At 45.4% G+C, this 7,094-nt stretch overlaps 1 long non-coding RNA gene across 1 annotated transcript; it reads left to right on the forward strand.

Annotated features, from left to right (window-relative positions):
• The first annotated feature begins 78 nt into the window (after positions 1 to 78).
• Positions 79 to 6,744, forward strand: LOC141276798 (uncharacterized). The gene is made up of 3 exons (XR_012326910.1): positions 79 to 340; positions 2,292 to 4,669; positions 5,878 to 6,744. It is a non-coding gene; the product is annotated as an uncharacterized lncRNA (long non-coding RNA).
• Positions 6,745 to 7,094: the final 350 nt, after the last annotated feature.

Raw genomic sequence — 7,094 nt, forward strand, 5'->3', positions numbered from 1 at the left:
CCTCAGAGTCGCACGCAAATATCCCGTAAAGGGTGGGGCCAGGGAGATGAGGGGCGGTGCCTCTGGGCCGCTGGGAGGAGTCCCAGGGTGTTCGCAGAAGTTAGAAACACCCGAGAAAGGAGAGGCAAGGCACGACCCGAAAGCAGATAACGGAGTACCAAGGACTGACGCTTAGAAGGAGATGTGGATCAGAGGGTTCTGGATGAAGGAAAGACTGGCAGCCTCCCTCTGCCCTCTGTCACAAAGTGACTCGGCCACGGGAAGAGAAAATAATCCCAGTTCGAGTCAATTCCAACCCTTACGACGCAGCTACTGTGTGCAGGACACGAGGAAAACTAAGGTAGAGAAAACACAGACCCTGCCCCCAAAGGGTTCAGCCACTAGTGGTGAGGGAAATAGGGTGCAGAGGTCGTATGTGGAGCCACATCGTGAAAATCTGCCTGTATCTGGGGGTCATGTTTAAAGACCCTTTCTCCTCCCTTGCCTCCTCCCTCTCCCTCCTCCTCCACCCCGTTTAGACTTCAGGTGCAGAGTTGGAGTAATTAAACTCTTTAAAGATGCCTCTCTGGTATTCTTTTTTCTCATTTTCCTCACCCCTACTCCCATGCTTCATCCTCAGCCCCCATAGGAATTCATGCTACTGTGCTTGGATATATATTTTTGAAAAATATATAGCATTTTCCATAAATGCATTTTTTAAAATTGTAATAATGGTATTGGACTTCAGGGATCATCTTGTTTTCTACTGTTTTCACTCAACATTCTTTTTAAGGCTCTACCCCTGTTTCAGTTGTAATCCCAGTGATCCCAGCTAATTATTGCTGCATAGCTTTCCGTGTGGAACATCCACACCTTTTACTTCCAGCCTCCAAGTGCTGGATACCAAGGCTGACTCCACCTCTCCAATACCACAAACAATGCAGCCATGGTCATCCTTGGCAGTGGTCCTTCATGGGCCTGTGTACAAACTCCTCTGAAATATATGCCTATGAGTGAAATTGTTAAAACCATAGGGGATGCACAGGGCCATCAAATTCAACTTGTCCTGCACAATGACATCCAGCCAGAGGGCCAGTGGGGGCAGAAAAACAGACCCTACCCCCTTGCCCACGTCATGTGCCCTGCTGGAGGAAGACATGTCCTTTCGTTCCCACAAAAGCTTTGTCCCTTAGTCAAGCCATGAACCTACAGGCTGTGACCATCCAGAGGGTATGCATTCTTCAAATTCACACCGTGGTGGACGGTATTTTCCCATGGCATAAAGTTACCTAGTAGCCTGGTGGAAGCCCTGGGTACTTGACTTCACCAAGTACTGCCAGATGGCACACCAGAACTGCTGCACTACACCACGCTCCAGCATGTAGTATAAGGGTTTCTGTCCCCAGCTCCCATCCTTGCCAGCATGTGGTAGTTTATGTATTCATAAACAGTCAGGTAGTGTTTACTAAGTGCCAGATACTGTTCTCAGTGCCCTACAAATACTGACTCATCTGATTAGCCAATTTTTAAATTTCTGTCGGTATCATGGAAGTCGTGTCGACACATTTTTGTTTTAATTTGCATTTCTCTGACTATGAGTGAAATTGAGCATTTCTTCATACATTCATAAGACACTTGGGGTCCCCTTCTGTGAATTGTCTATTTATAGCCTTTGTCTATTTCTCTATTGCTCTTTTTCTTTTTGGTTTGCAAAAGGTCTTTGTAAAGTCTAGATATTAATCTGCTTTCAAAGACTGGACACGTTGCTTGTGATGTCCTTTGTAGAACGATAATCTTTAATTTTATAGCCCTTCATCTTTTTATGCTTTTTTAGTATAATTTATTAAGTTTCTCTCAACCCCAAGGTCATAAAGGTATTCTCTATCATTTTCTTCTGTTAGCTTAATAACTGTACATTTGCACATTTGGTTCTGTAATCCTTCTGGAGTTCACCTTTGTATGCGGTGTGAGATAAGGATCCAATTTTATTTTTCTCAATGGAGTGAGCCCATTTTTCAACATCTCTGTTCCCAAATATAAATGGATCTGTTCCGAGCTCTCTGGTTTAGTCCTGTGCCAGTTCTACAGGGTTTTATTACTATGGTTTTGTAGCCAGTCATCATGGTTAAAGGGCAGAACTCTCATCCCTGCGCTGTCAAAATTGCATTGGCTCTTCATAAATCTTTATTATCCCATATAATTTTCAGGATGTTTTCCAGGTTCCTCATGAGGAATATTAATTGGAACTTCATTGAATTTATGAATTAATTTGGGGAAAATTAACATTTGTACAATATCTCATTCATGAACAGAGACTGTATATCTGGGACAAACAGAATAAAAATATGACTGAGGCATAATGTGCAGGAAAATGGTGAAAGAGATGGCAGATGAAGCTGGAGAAGCAGGTTGAACCAAACTTTAAGCCAAGCTAATAGAAACGAGGCGAAGATGGAGCAGGAAACACGACTCAGGCTGCTCTGTGTGTTTACAGAAAATTTGATTATACACCGGGACCAGTTTGTGGGACCACCATGATCCAGAGAGACTCCATAACACTCCTGAAGGTACATGGCCATAAAGAAAGACCTAGAGGGCCCTGGCCACGCATATCTTCTACTGGTGTCAATTGTGGGGCTATGTGTCTCCCCATTTCCTAAGGGACGTTTCACAAGTGGATGACTGCCAGGGTGACAGCAGTTCAGTCCGGAAAACACTTTAGCAGGCACAAGGTTGGCCACAGGAACCACAAAGGTGACTAAAGCAGAGTCACTCCCCTTTGCATTCACAATCTGGCTTTGGGGAAAAGAGAGAAAGGAAAATCTACAATTAATTCTAACATGATGTGATAGTATTATTAACAACAGGCCCTCTTGACAGCAAGCACTACGGGTGGCTCAGGGAATCTAGACTCTGATTCCTGAGAGTATTACTTATGATGTGGGGACAGAAAGACGGAACATGGGAAATCAGGGAACCATTGGAGGTAGAAAGGAACGTGACATGTTCGACTCACAGGAAAGAGATGCATGTGGACATCAACAAGGCTGGATGAGTGAATGAGAGGATGGGCACCTGGAAAAATTAGTTTATGCTGATGCAAGAAAATGCTTCATTTCCAGTTTTCTAGATTATGGAAGAAGACTGCCCATCACCCTGCTCCCCTTTGCTGTTGTAATAAAAAGGAGCACTAGGTGGCATCATACTACCAAAAGTCCTCACCTTCTAGAGCCTTTCGGAGAAACACTCTCCAGATTGGGTCAGCCCCTATTTCGACAAATAAGAGTGCTTCTATCTCATTTCTCATTACACCCACTTAATTTATTTACTGAGCACCTACTATATGCCCAGCCCTCTCCTGCACGCTGTGGAGACTATAAAGGATTTGAAACCGATCGGGGCCCTGTGGGGCTCCCGGGCATGGAGGCCTTTTTGTCCCCCATTTCTAGTAGGCAAGACTCTAGCCTCCATGACCTTCCCTGTGTTCCAAAGGGCAGATTTGAACAGTTGCTAATCAAGGGAGGAGCAGCCAGGAAACCACCTGTGGCAAGATTAAAGGGACCAAAAACGCTCATCAAGATTAGGAGACCCGACCATCTGAGACCCTGCACACACCCTAATCTTGTCAGCAACCCCACCCTTGGGAAGTATTGTCATAAAACTCCTCATCAAATCCTCCTGGGTTGGGACATATAGTTTTTCGAGGCAGGAACCCGCTGTGTCTCCCCTTGCCTGGCAAAGTAATATAGCTCTTCTTTTCTACTTCACCCAAAACTCTGTCTCCAAGATTTGATTCTGCGCTGGTGGTACAGAGGAGCTGAGCTTTTGGCATCAGAGTCAAAAGGCTCTCCCCACTAAAGGATCATAAAGAGAAGCAAAAGATACTTGCCACCCCTCCTCCACACACAAACACATTTTAAACAGTCTGAGGCAGGATGCCTGAGCACTGAAATGAGGATGTTAAGACATAGTATCTTGTGTAATCTGGCCCCGTTAGCTTTCTGGTGCCTTCTCCCACCACTCACTCCTTGCCACAATGGCTTCTTTCAATTCCTTGTGTATGTCATGTTCTTCCCTGCTGCTTGGCATTCACAAAGGCTGATCTCTCTGTCTGGAATACTCGACCCTCCCTCTTCACCTGACTAACTCCCATCCATCCACCCTTCAGATCTCACTTCCTCAGGGGACCTTCCTGACCTGCCCCCAACACCAGACTACCTTTTCAAGTACCACGAATTCTGCTTCTTGGATCATCCCACATGGTGATTAATTATGTATTCACGGAAATGGTGGTTTCATATCTGTCCTTGTTGTCGAACCCAAGTTTGTGTGCCCGATGCACAGTGAAGCCAAACAAACTGAAACGTCGGAGTTTGGAGTAGAGAAAGGTTTATTGCAAGAGTCCAGCAAAGAAAACCGCCAGCTTATGCTCAAAAAGCCGGAATGGGGCCGTGGGGGGGGGGGGGGGAGGGAGGAAAAGTATAGGCAAAATTTGGGGTGTGGGCTACAGGGTGTGACCATCTTCTGATTGGTTGGTGGTGAGGTAACAAAGGTGGTGTTCCTGGAATCTCAGTCATCAGCCTTCAGGTTCCAACCAGTCTGGGTTCCTCCTGCTTACGTTCAGCCAGAAGTTACCAGCCTCCGCCTGGGTGGAGGCCCTAGTTCATATAGAAGAACTCGGAGATACATTGTATGTACATCCTTTGTTGGGATATACATTATTGTTTCTTCTTTGTTTCTGCATTCCCTCCATCCCCTACTTAGGAACTGTTTGAATCTGCCCTTTGGAACTCAGGGAAGGTCTAGGAGGCTGAAGCCTTTTTCCTACAAATAAGAAACAGGAGACAGGAAAGGCTTTTGTACCCAGGAGGGCCCCGTTGCATCCTGCTCAGTTTCATCTTTTCTACCAGGCTGCCAAACAACAAGAGAACAAGGATCACTTTTTCTCTAGTTCAGCCCTGTCTCCACTGGTGTTACAGGCTGAACTGGGTCCTCCTAAAATTCTTATGTTGAAGCCCAAACCCTCAGTACCTCAGAATGTGACTGTATTTGGAAATAAGGCCTTTAAAGAGGTAAATAAGTACAAATGAGGCCATTAGGGTGGGCCCTAATCCAAATCTGACTCCTGTTCTTATAAGAAAAGGAAATTTGGACACACAAAGAGATACCAGAGATGTGGGCACACAGATGAAAGACACAGGGAGAAGAAGGCCATCTGCAAGCCAAGCGGAGAGGAGAAACCAAACCCTCCGACACCTTGCTCTGGGATGTCCAGCCTCCAGAGCTGTAAGCAAATAAAGGTCTGTTGTTTAAGCTACTCAGTCTATGGTTCTTTATTATGGCAGCCCCAGCAAACTAATACAAACGGCCATCACTCCTCTACAGTACATAACTATTAAGTGAGTGGCTACTGAACGAGTTCTGAAATAAGGAAGACCTGTGAAGGATGGTATTAGAAGGGAAAGGTACATGGTAGGTGAGGGTCTTGAACTTGACCTTAAATGATATATGAGTTAGATACATGGAAGAAAAGAGAAGGAATCTCAAGTGTGGGAAACAGCACTGGGCAGATACCAAGGCAAGAATGCAAAAACCCTGCTACAGGGAGGGTGGGGTCCCTATCAGGGACCGGTGGACACGTGTTGATATGAGGGTCTGGGTGAATGGTGGAGCCTTTGGAAGAATGACAGAGAAGTAAGTACAAACTCAAGGACCAGGGAGAGCCAAGGACACACCCATTCGTTCTGCCAGATAACTTTAATATATGATCATGATCTGTAATACATATGCAAAGCTCCTGGTTTAAACCTGGATATAAGTGCCTCTTTTTTAGCTTCCTTAGGACTTATAAGCTATGTGCTGTGACTCAGTAATAAAAACAGCATTTTCTGTACACAGTGCTCCCCTCTTCAACAGCATCCAGTGAGGCTGTGAAAAGCAGAAACGCTGACATGCGGCTCTACATGGAAATTCCAGCCTGCAATGCAAAACAACTGTGCCCTAAAAGAAACCTATGCCTCTAATGGATCAGAGTGGTTCTAGAAGGAATTTGGGGGGAGTCGAATAAATGAACAAGGAGGGGAATCCACAGGCTCAAGAGAGGAAGGGAGGGTTGGGGGAGGGGCTCCCTTGGTTGTTGATGCCTCTTCACATCCTGGTTGCAGTCCCTGAGCGGGTCCAGTAACACCTGCTCTCTTGGGTTCTGCCAGATATTTTGCATCCTCCTAACAAATTCACCGTATTTGTTTAAGCAGCAAGTTTGCACTCTTTATCCCCCCCACGCCCACCCCGCAAAAAAAAAAAAACCCAAAGACAAAATAAGACAAACACAGGTCCTGTTTGCATAGGCATTGTGATATCATTGGATTTAGTATCCATGAAATCTAAACACTGCATTTGGGACCCCAAAACAACATGGGAAAAACTGCTCCAGTCATCATAGCTAACACTTCTCCTACAGGCTGTTGGGAAGATTAAAAGACCACGTGCTGCAGAAAATTGTTATCATTCATCAGCCGACCCCACGCTCACCTTAAATGACAGAACAAAGTCCCAGCTGCCTAGTGCTCTCCAAAACTGTTTGGGCCATATTTGATTCCTTTAATCTGCTCCTTTTCCAGCCTGCTGCAGACCTAACCTAGCAGAACATTTGCTGAGCGTTTGACATCGATTCCCAAAGGGTCTCCATACAAACTCCCGTCTTGATACCAGAGGAGGCAACAAAGCTCGGGCAGATTTATTAGGCAGATTGAAAGGTCAGGCATGAGGTGGAAGCAGCGGGCAATCTGCCACTGCAGGCGATCGATCTTGCTACAAGGAGACAGTGTCACAACCCAGTCATCTTAACTGCCTTGAATTTTATTGGCTTAACAGCAACTGCACCTCTCCCCGTTGGTCAGATTCCTTCTGGGTATGACTGGGTAGGCTAGCTTATTCAGTGGGTGCTTCTTGCCCAAGAGGCCAGGCCAAGGTTGCAGTCTGATGTCCTACAAACCAACCAACTAACCGGTTAGCTTGGTTAAAAAGACTGAATAGATCCACACAACCTGTTCCTACTACAAATAAACAAACAAACAAATAAATAAATTGACTAAATAAATGAGTGAAGAAGTAAA

This window comes from Tursiops truncatus, chromosome 16, assembly GCF_011762595.2.
Source record: "Tursiops truncatus isolate mTurTru1 chromosome 16, mTurTru1.mat.Y, whole genome shotgun sequence".
Taxonomy (NCBI): domain Eukaryota; kingdom Metazoa; phylum Chordata; class Mammalia; order Artiodactyla; family Delphinidae; genus Tursiops; species Tursiops truncatus.